This window comes from Tauraco erythrolophus, chromosome 3 (genome assembly GCF_009769465.1).
Source record: "Tauraco erythrolophus isolate bTauEry1 chromosome 3, bTauEry1.pri, whole genome shotgun sequence".
In the NCBI taxonomy this organism is placed as follows: domain Eukaryota; kingdom Metazoa; phylum Chordata; class Aves; order Musophagiformes; family Musophagidae; genus Tauraco; species Tauraco erythrolophus.
The window spans coordinates 97,593,158-97,605,221 of record NC_141467.1 but is presented as its reverse complement, the minus strand read 5'-3'; positions in this window follow the sequence as shown (position 1 = coordinate 97,605,221).

The following is a 12,064-nucleotide window of genomic DNA, read 5'->3' as shown; positions in this document are numbered from 1 at the left end:
GTGCTGAGTAATGCACATTGATTTCTTGACTCCATAATTCATAAATTCATAAATTTTCTTCTTTCTAGAGTATGCAATGTCTGTAATGCCATGACAAGTACTTGCTCTTTCATGTAAGCCATTGTACTTCACAAAGTGAACGTCCAAAGATTCACCTTTTTTCAGAAGCATAAAGAAAACAAAGCGAGCTTTATTTATACCAGCTGTTTGTTCTGAGAGGCCACAGCTGTTCCAGTGGTCTTTGCCTGGATTTGGAACCACCAAATAGGTAAGAATTGAATCTCTTGCTTGGCAAGCTCTGCTCCTGTTATCACCTAAATAGCACAGATTGTTTTCAGTGTAGATTCAGCCTTTTATTCAGTTTGCCTTTCCTGAGGGTTAGGTGACCTTTTCAGTTTAGAGCAGACAAACAGTTGTAGTTTTAAGTTAGTCAAGTAGCTCCTGTTTCTGAGGATTATACATTCTTCCCACACACTAGTCATTTCCATTAGCATTTACTACGCTATGTAATCTTCTGTTTTTTCCTCCTCCTTTGACACCTGAGGAGTATCCTGGCTTCAGGCTACCACTTGGCCAATATTGCTCTTCAAAAGCTTATGCATGCATAAATGGAGTAACTGATAGGCTGACTGATTTGCATGGCTCAGAACTCATCAAATGTTTCTGGGAAGGTGTTGAGCACAGAGGGGAGATAGGTCTTGCAATCATGCAAAGATTTTTAAAACGTGGAAGAAGGAAGCTTCAAATAATTATAGTGCCAGCAGAGGGTTTTTTTTAATGGAAGGTAGGATTGCGATGCTTGAAGCTGATGACTTCTTCAGAAAGGTCTCAGAAATTAACTAGGAACACTAGTTCTGGAAGGACCACATCCCACAGAATGGAGTATGCATCTGTACACAGGGGAAGATTTGAACCTTACAGGGCAAAAGGCACAGGAGAGGGTATGGGAAATGGAGGTTCCAAAAATTTTTTACCTCCCTTTCTAATTTATTATATCCTCGGAGAGTAGTTTATCTTTCCTGAGTAGAGAAGCAGATGGGATCTGCCTTTCCTTTGATGTGGTTTGGTTTTTGTGGTCAGTTGTGGGGTCTGCTGATCCCAGAACTATTTCTTGCTAGTAGTGATTTTATCCAGCTTTTGTAGCATCTTGGCTTATATGAAGATGCACTCATAGAGGCTTTATACTGGATCTGTGTCACTTATCCAGAAAGTCCGTGAGATGGAAAGAGAAAGGAACTGCATGCTTCTACTGTGCTGTTTTACCTCAAATTTTAGGTTGTATGAAATCACAGCTAAGATGAGAGTACTACAGCGATGATAGTGTTAGACTAATTGTTCCTACTGTAGTAAGGAATTACACTCCTTGAGTATATATACTTGAAATGAATGCTTTTAATGGCGTGTTTTCAGACAAGATTACAGAAGTGACATTTCGGCAAGTCTGAGGTTTTCAAAATGTTTTAATAAATTTCTTCTCAAGTTACAAAGTTCTTTCACATTCCAATAAATTTGCTCACAACATGGACATTTGCTTTGCAGACTTAAAACAACCCCAAACCAAATCAAAACCAAAACACACAGCACACACACACACCCCCCACCTCTCAAGAATAAGGAAGTGCTGGTAGAACAGTAGAGAAAGGAAGAAAGTAGCAGAAATAATGTTGCAAGATACTCAAATGTTCAAGTAAAAGTTTTAAGCTCCGAGTGGGCAGAGAGTTTGGCATATGAGAGAACCTTCTGGAACCGTGTTCAACTGCAGGATCCAGACTTGATTTTTGACTTGAACTCTTTGTGCCTGACTATGGAGGCATCTTACTGTTAGCTGCTCCAGATTGTTGAAGCTTCAGTAAAGTCAATGGAGTTGTGAAAATTCACCCAGTGAGGAAGTTTTAAGTACTGAGCCCTTCTGAAAATCAAACCCTTGGGATGAAAGAGTGCTGAATAACCAAGACTGACCACTTTGGGAGAACTTTTTTCCAAAGTCGCACCTAATTTTTTATGAAGGTAGGAGAATTATCAGCCAGTCTTATGCTTTAGAAGACTGCAAGCCTGTCTTTTCTTGTCTTGCTTAAATGAGGAGTTGTGTTTCTGTAAGAACAACAAGGCTCAACTGAGGACTGTTCAGCTAGTATTGAATTGAAAAGAATATTGATTTTTATTTTTTAATTCTTTTGATTTGAAAATAATGGTGACTTATCAGAGTGCACGCAGCAGAGCTGAGTGAAATAGATGGTGTACACAAAATTGTAGTATAGGAATTGTTTTAGTTTGTTTTGCATTTGGTTTGTTTGGGCTTTTTTACACCAGTTTACAATTTCTGCTTTTTGTAGCTATGTTTGAGCTGCATCTGAAACTTTAACCAGGGAAGACATGAGCTCATCTGCAGGCTGCATCGTTAGCAAAAGTGTTGTTTCTTTAGGTAATGCTAATAACACAGTCTTTGCTCATAACGTGTTAAACTGCAGATGTTCTTTTCCCTTTTGTTATCTGATCACAGTGAGGCTACTGAGTTGCACTGCACACAGCTCGACAGCTTCTCGATTTGCATTTCCAGCTTTCCCGTCATTAGCAGACATCAGTTCCATCAATAGCAGCACCACTCCATTTGTCTGTCTTTATTCCTTGAAATGAGGACAACTTTTCATCTTGGAAGACTTTCATGTTCACTCAGTCACAGAGATGTGTTTTGGCACATCCTGAGAGTATCAAACTTGGTATTATGACATTAACGTGTAGGATCGTATTCATCTCTGCTGTAATTCCACAAGGCACAGGTAATTGGTTAGGTGATCTTTCATGTGTTCCTGTCATCAACTTCCCTGTATTGGGCTTTAAGTGATTAAAAGCAGTGCCACACATTTCAAAGGACAGTGCAAATTAAGAGTCCTTGTTGTATCTTCCTAACAAAAAATTCTGTTCAAGTCTGTTGTGTTCCCCTCTGTCAATCTTTGAGATGGCTGAGGCAGAGAAAGGAAGCCATCGTGTGTTTCTTTGTTAATACTAATGGATAAAAATGCTCTGCTTATGTGTAAGCATAATTCCTTTCAGTCCTGTACAAAGCAGATCCCAGTGCAAACTCACCGTCCCAGAATGACTTTTTCTTTCTCAGAAGGAGTTGCCAATGACCAACCTGATTGTCTTTTCTCAGATTAACCAGCAAAATGTTATAGAGTACAGAGCATGTTGATGCTTACGGGAGTGACTTGCCACATTGATAGCCATCAGCTGTGATAGATGTTTGTCAAGGGGTACAGACTCAGCCCTTGGTTGCAGTGGAGCTGAAGTTCAGCGTAAGAATGCTACAAAGAGACTACTGCAGCAGCGCCTGGTTGGCACGTAACTCCAGCCAGGCAGCGTGTTCGGGCTGCGATAGCACTAGGTGCAGGGGGGCACTTCAGCTGAGGAGTTCGAGAGTCGCATGCTTGTTTTGGTGCAGCTACCTATTTTCCTCTCTCTGCTCTAGTTTAAGATGCCTAATAAATCTTCAACAAATTTGTAGGCTCTTTGGATGAAGGAAGGAAGTGGCGATAGTTATCCTAGTTTAAAAAAAGAAGATCTTTTACATGCACACATTGCTCCCACACCCCTGACTCTTCTCCTGCCAAGGGGCACAGGGGTAGGGATGGGGGTTTGGATTGTTCATCACAGCCCCTCTCAGCTGCTCCTGCCTGCTCACACATCTCCTGCTCCAGCACAGCCCTTCCCTGGGCTGCAGCCCTTCAGGGACACCCCACTATCCCTTGGGCTCTGCATGGGCCATAGTTTCTGCATGGTAGGGCTACACTTATTAGAGCTTGGTGTAACTGGATTAGCCTTTTTTTTTTTTCTGCTGAGTTCAACTGGATCCATATCAGCCTACAACTCCTCAGAAATTAAGACAGGAAGAAGTTAGAGCTAAGGATTTCTGAAAATGTTCTTTGACCTTCTCTTTCTCCCTTGAATTGAGTTTGCGTAAGTTGACCAGGTGATTGATGCCAACTGCCCATGTGTGTAGTGATCAACAATATTTAAGGATTTAACCAGAGGAGAATAGGCAGGGCTTCATGTGATAGAAAAACATGATGGGATGTCATTGAGCAAAAGAAATACCAAGCCACATAACAGTATTAATGTACTGTTGAGGTGAACTATTAGCTTGAAAGATAGTACCTGAAATAGTAGAAGCTCCTCTTCTTGAGTTGCTCTATTATTGCACTGAGGAAAATCCAGCCAGACATTAGGACTGAGACTGGTGGAAGAACAGGACAGCCGACCTCAAAGGATTCTCTTACACCTCAGATTTCTGGGCATTTAATAACAGCAAAGGAGAACAAAATTACATGAGACTTGTTTTGTATTCAGAGCCACACCTAACAAGGATCCTTGTCAGAGCCTACTCTGAAGGAATTGATGGGGTCAGCATTGATGGGATGTTAAATAAAAGCAAAATTTTCACTTATATTTTGTTATTCTTATGTCACTTACACTTCATGAAAACTCCAGTGCAAGACTTGAAGTGAATAGTGGTTGCCAGTAAAATACAAAACCACGAAATAAACATCTCTGACAGTGCTATAAATGACCTTTTTATGCCCTATAAAAAATATTTTTTACAGTCTTGTTTGTTAAAAGTAGATGAAGAGGGAAATTACAGTCAATACATTGCCCAGAGCTCTGCCTGATTTTTTAAATGCTGTAAATTTTTCTGAAAAGCTGGAAATAACTTTATCAGCCTAGGTAAATTAAAAGGGATCAAAAGATCTTCAGTGTTTTGAAATAAAATCATACAGTTAATGGGAATTTATATAACAAGCTTTGTTGTGGTTTTTTTTCTTCAATTCAAGTAATGTTATCTTCCAGAAAATAAGGGATCATTTTATGTCGTGCACCTAAATGAAGTACACTGTAAGTGTATTTCTCATATCTTTCTCATAAGATATATGAAAATGAGACCACAGGAGCTGCCTCATTTGTGATATTCTTTATGGGCTAGCAATGTAATAAAGGACAAAATATCACGGAGGATTACAGAGCTAGTCAATGTTTTTACGATATGTTTTGGAAATGGTTCCTCTTTTTGATTAGCCTTGATAGTGTTTGCTTTGCTGCTAGTGGTAGAGTGAAAATACTTTCTGCAAACTGAAAGCTGGATGGTCTTGGGATATTAAAAGTAGAGTACAGAAATTTTTGATGCTAGGTACCTTGTTCAAATCCATATTCAAATGGCGGTAATCAAGTATTTCCTTTGTCTAATGGTAGTTGAATGAGTTAAAGAGTTCAAATCCAAGATATGATAGAAAAGGTCCAAGTGAAAAAATCACCATGTAAGTGGGAAATAAAGTAGCATGTCAGTTTTTACTGAAATAACATCACGTCAAACAGCCATATGGAGCCTGAATTTAGATCTTCCTCAGAGTAGTTGAAAGACACTAGTAGATCAGTGGGAAAGTTTCTGTGGCTGTTTTGATGCCAGTTCAGTGACACATCTTTTTTTCTTTAAATGTTGTGATTTACAGTTTTGGTGATGATACAAGTGTCAGGTAGTTGGCTTTTTAGATTATTCTGTCTGAAAGCTAACATCCAGTACAGAGGTATTTTGTGTTAGAAACAACTGGTCCAAGCTGCCAGAATTGGAATTAAAAAAAAAAAAAAAAGAAGAAGATTTAAGATTTAACAACAACATGTTACTGATAAAAAAATTCTTCACCAGTGGGACCGGAGTCAGAGCAGGATGTAAATAATCATAGGGCAACTGTAGGAACTTCAGACCAGAAAAATAATCATAGAATCATAGAATGGTTTGGGTTGGAAGGGACCTCAAAGATCATCTAGTTCCAACCCCACCCTCTGTCTTCAGAGGAGAGATGCTTCAGTCCTCTGATGATCATCTTCGTGGCCCTCCTCTGGACCTGCTCCAACAGCTCCATATCCTTCTTGTGTTGGGGACTCCAGAGCTGAACGCAGTATTCCAGGTGGGGTCTCATGAGAGCAGAGTAGAGGGGCAGAATCACCTCCCTCAACCTGCTGGCCACGCTCCTTTTGATGCAGCCCAGGATACAGTTGGCTTTCTGGGCTGTCAGCGCACATTGCCGGCTCGTGTTGACCCAGCAATGCCTAAGAATGGAAGACAAATTAAGAAACACTATTTTTTGTAATCATGTTCTCTGTTTTCATAATGTAACAAGCTCAGAACTTGTAATACACACCTGAATTTCAAGAAAAATATTCATTACTGATTTCACCCTGTGTCTTGTGTTGTCTCATCACAACAGGTGCCTGTTCATGGCTCAACAGAAACCGCGTACGTGAGTGATGCTCAGGGATTTTACTTTTCCCGAAGATGCACCAGAACTTCCAGCTTTCCATGCAATGCATTTAACTAAAGAGCCTTTTCAAAACCTTGTCTGAAGTGAAGAAAAGAAGGGAATCAGGCTGTTAAACTTTTGTGTGAAGATGCAAGATGTTACTTTTGTGTAAACTTAACATTTATTTAGTCATACTTAAAACAGGGAGTCAGGGTGAAATCTGCTCCTGATATTCCATACTGAGAAGATGCACTATGTGCAAAGTTTACTAGGTTTTCGGGAGGAGGGGGTGGTGTTTTGATTTGTGGGTTTTTTTTAACCATCACCTTAAAAACTATTACAGCAGCAAGCAAAGTGCAGCAGAAGATCTGTCAAGAATTGATTAAATGGAAATATATTACTATGTTTTTTATTCTGAGGTTAATGTAGACCTTTTATTTTGCTCTTATTTTGTATCAGAGTAGAATTCATTCACCGGTTGATCTTGTGGTAGATGCTGTAAAAATCACACAGAAAATCCTTGCCCCAAACATAGAATCATGGAATCATAGAATGGTTTGGGTTGGAAGGGACCTCAAAGATCATCTAGTTCCAAACCCCCTGCCATGGGCAGGGAAACCCTCCACTACACCAGGTTGCCCAAAGCCTCATCCAACCTGGCCTTGAACACTTCCAGGGGTGGGGCATCTACAACTTCCTTACTCTTTAAGTAGGAAGGATTAATTTGTGTTCTTAAAATACAGTTTTTCCATATCTGTAAATGGAGAATTAGAATAGGGGATAGCTGTAACTCTGGCAGAGCCAAAAGAAGCCAGATATTGTTGTGTTATCTTTCCTCTTGAGATACTAAACATAAGGAAGTTGCAGAAAAGCCTACGGGCAGGTAGAGGGAAGCATATGTGGAACCTCTACTGAAAGAAAGGTTTTCTCACAGCCAAAAGGGATCTTACCTGACATTCCTCTCTACTTTGTCTTTGTAAAGTGCAGTGTCTTTATGCAATGAAGCGTGGCAACAGTGCCATGCACAGTTGGATGGGTCTGTAGCTCTGTGACCAAGTGAGAGCCTGGAGCTTCTTGAATTCTAATAACTGGTATTTCCATGGCAGGAGGAGTTGAAGCATGAAAGGACAGAGACCGGATGCATGATGGAAGCATGCTTTCAGTTGTTATACTGGGGTCATTTTGATACTCAATGACTTTTTCCCTCAGTCTTCACTGGCAAGTGCTCTGCCCAAGTCACAGAAGGCAAAGGCAGGGACTGGGAGAATGACGATCAGGTTTGAGACCATCTAAAGAACCTGAAGGTGCACAAGTCCATGGGACCTGATGAAACACATCTGTGGGTCCTGAGGGAACTGGCGGATGAAGTTGCTAAACCATTATCCATCATATTTCAGAAGTCATGGCAGTCTGGTGAAGTTTCCACCGAATGGAAAAGGGGCAACATAGTTCCCATTTTTAAAAAGGGAAGAAAGAAAGATCCCGGGAACTACAGGCCAGTCAGTCTCACCTCTGTGCCCGGCAAGATCATGAAGCAGGTACTATGCTAAGGCACATGGAAGAAAAGGAGGTGATTGGTGACAGTCAACATGGCTTCACTAAGGGCAAATCATGCCTGACTAATTTGGTGGCCTTCTATGATGAGGATACAGCATTGGCGGATAAGGGAAGAACAACCAATATCATCCACTTGGACTTGTCTAAAGCATTTGATATTGTCCCACACGACATCCTTGTCTCTAAACTGGAGAGACATGGATTTGATGGATGGACCACTCAGTGGATAAGGAATTGGCTGGATGGTCGCACTCAAAGAGTTACAGTCAACGGTTCAATGTTCACGTGGAGGCCAGTGACGAGTGGTGTTCCTCAGGGGTCAGTACTGGGGCCAGTAATATTTAACGACATGGACAGTGGGATCGAGTGCACCCTCAGCAAGTTTGCAGATGACACCAAGCTGTGTGGTGTGGTGGACATGCTGGAGGGAAGGGATGCCATCCAGAGGGACCTTGACAGGCTGGAGAGGTGGGCCTATGAGAGAATCTCATGAAGTTCAACAAGGTCAAGTACAAGGTTCTGCACATGGGTTGGGGCAATCCCAAGATGATTATCAGAGGGCTGGAGCACCTCTCCTCTGAAGACAGCTGAGAGAGTTGGGGCTGTTCAGCCTGGAGAAGAGAAGGCTCCGGGATGATCTTATTGCAGTCTTCCAGTGCTTAAAGGGAGCCTACAGGAAAGCTGGAGAGGGACTTTTTACAAGGACATGTAGTGATAGGACAAAGGGCAATGGTTTTAAACTGGAAGAGGGTAGATTTAGATTAGATCTAAGGAAGAAATTTTTTACCTTGAGGGTGGTGAGGTACTGGAACAGGTTGCCCAGAGAAGTTGTGGATGTCCCATCCCTGGAGGTGTTCAAGGCCTGGTTGGATGAGGCTTTGAGCAACCTGATCTAGTCAAAGGTGTCCTTGCCCGTGGCAGGGAGTTTGGAACTAGATGATCTTTAAGATCACCTTCCAACTCGAACCGTTCTGTGATTCTATGATTTTGTGGTGTTTTTCAAGCAGTTACATTTTTGGGTGGTGTTCTCGGCATGGGAATCTGGGTGGGACTAGCATTGAACATCTGTGGGTGCATACAATTAGTGTATTTTGTTGTATAGTTACTGTCTAGCCTCTAGTTTTAGATGTTAGTGTATACCAAGGTAGGACTGTAACACCAAGGCAAGTGTAAACACAGCTTGCAAAACCACATGTAAGGAATATTCTTGAAAAGCCCCAATTTGTAGTGTTGCAGGAGAGAAGTATGTCTGTGTTGATTTAACAGTATTAATGTGTTTAGAAGCAAAATCTGCATTTATACTATTTTATAGACAAGCCACCAGGACTTTTTTCCCCCTGCTTACCCCTCAAAGCGATGAGTGTGTTGTCTCAAGCTACAAACTTTGGTTTTTACTTTCATCTCTTTTTTCACTGGCTAGTTCACGAGCTGTTAGCATCTGTACTTTATGCTTAAGTTGGTTCACAAAGACTTCAGGGTACGGAGTGCTTTGAGGCATCTATAAGGTTTCTACGCTAGATGTCAGAATGTCCTACATGACAGCTCAGCATAAAGCCAGACTCTCATTTAATTGCAGATTTCCCAGTTGAGCCAAGATCCACCTGAACTGGACATTCATGCTGATTCCCTTGTGCTATGTATTCAGAAGAATATGACTTGCCCCTTTTGCTCTTTTTTCGGATCTCTTGATGCTCTTTTGTTACGCTGAATGCTTAGGTTCGTCCGTCTTTCAGCCTTTGTTCGAGACAGTTTGCTTTATCCACATACTCAGAAATGTAGAAGGATTCTGTGTATTAAAGGATTTTACTTGTTCTGAGACGATAGATCCTGCTTATAAAACAGAAGGCACTAAGACTTGGATACCGTGTGATTTACTGCGAACCCAAAGCGTTTCACTGAGGCTGCCACCACAAGGGTATAGGAAATGGTGTTTAAATCACCCTCCCAGTGATTTAGAAGGACTAGTTAAATGCCTGATTTAGAAACTAATAATCGAGCCTATATGAGCTGGCAATTATGCATGCAGTAATCGCGTGCGTTAGGAGCATGTATCATGAAAATGGGAACCAATGGGATTATACCACTTCTCAGGAGGTTTTAGAGATTGAGAGGAACAGCTAGCGTGGTTAAAAACAAAATTAGCTATGCATATGTAGAGATTATAAAGCATCAGCACGCAAACAACAGAACTAATTCTCCAATGCCGGTGAGCTTGGGAGCTCATCGCCGCTAAGGGAGCATCCAACTGCATGGCGGATGGAGGTGGGAGCTGGGTGGCAATTGGGGCGCTCCTGACACACAGGTGTCCGGGGGACTTTTGCACTATCTGGAATACGAGATGAAGCTGCTGTAAGAACAGGTGCAGAAGAGTTGCTCAGGACGTGCCCAAGAGCTGTGCCGTCAGTTTCTCAGCATCCAAAGATCAAGTTCTGTTCGCGTAGAACAGAGCGTTGCAACAGCCCTCTGCGCAGGTGGTGCCTTTGCCATGTTTTCTGTTTTCCTAGTGTTGTAGGCAGGGAGTGAGTGCCTAAGAAGTCAGTCCAGTGAAAGAGATGGTTGAAAACTTTCACCAGTAACATGTACATTATCCTAGCAGAAATGCACAACTAGTAATAACGCATTTCTCCCCAGAGGCAACTCTTACATTCAGCTACGCAAAACTTGGAAAGCTGTCTACAATAAGGTTGTCTACTGACTGTAAATAGTGTCACAGTCCTTCTGGGTTATTCTTGCCATTTTTCTTTGTCATTTTTAAGTTAAAAATAGTAGAGGTTAAAGCAGTATCATTCTTTAGCTAGTGACAGGTAGCTACAACTTAAATAAGGTTGCAATTCCTTTTTTGATCAAAGATGAATTTTTAGTAATCTTAAAAAGGAAATTCATAGGATGATGATCTTGAAGATTGCACAGAGCTAGATGGCCAAGGCTGGTCATCAGAGGTGAGGAGTACTTTGCATGCCCCTATAACATGAAATTGTTTAAAATCAAGCAGTATGTAACACAACCTGGGCTTCTAGTCTTAGGTTCGTTCTCCTTTCTTAACATGAGTAGCAAGAGTACTTGCCTGATTGGCATAACAGCATGCGTATTGAGTCTGCATGGCAGAAAACCAACAGAAAACAGAAGTATTTTGGAAGCTGGGATCAACGTTGAAAACGTTGTGAATATTTTGGAGGCACATCTGGCCTTGTTTTCTAAAAGCACTTTGGACCTTAGAATCATAGAATGGTTTGGGTTGGAAGGGACCTTAAAGATCTAAAGATCATCATTCCAACCCCCCTGCCATGGGCAGGGACACCTTCCACTAACACAGGTTGCTTAAAGCCTCATCTTGACTGTAGGTAACTTGTTTCCAGCCCTGCCTCTGCCCCTGGCTCCTGGGTGGGCCTCAGACCTACACTGTGGCTTTGTCTGCAGCTGTGCCTCCTGCTCAGTCTCCTACTGTTCCCCACTACATTCCCTAGGTGGATCCTGGACCTGATTCATCACGTTGCCTTATATGGGACTGCTGAGGGACCCTGCTACAACCACCTAGCTCTGCCCATGCTGTTTTAGGTCTGATTGACAGACTGAATAAAGCAGTTGGACACTAGTGTGTGATGGAATTGTGAGTGCTACTGCAATATGCATATTTGGGAATAATTAGCTTGATCATTGAAGCATGTCTAATGCTCTTTGTGGCCTTCACGTAGCTGCAAATCACAAATACAAGCCAGTGCAAGTACATCTATCCCAACTTCATTACCTATATTTGTAAGTAATTTGAACATTGTTTTGCTAAACACTTTCTAGCGTGAACTTGTAGTGTAAAACTAGAACTTCAATTCTAAACCCCAAATTAACTTGTTCAGCATTAAAAAGAAGCCTGGAAAATTAATCCATCTGTACGTTAAGAACTTTGAGCATTGGAAGACATCTTCCATGCTATCTAGCTATGCTAAGGCATGAGATGTCACTGAAATTTTGAAAGGAAATTAATGCAAAGTAAACTACTCTATTTAATTTTTTTTTCTAATCTGCATATTAATTACTGTCACATAGCTGACGCAGTGGGCTGCAGCCAGATTCATCCCATTTAAATCAGTTTAATCCTTTGCAAGCTTGCGAAAGCAATTATTCTGCATTTCCATCTAACACTGTGTAATAGAAACTTCAATCTGTTCAGCTCTGGCTCCTAAGCCTTGGTGACCTTTCTGCTCATACACCAGCAACACTGACTG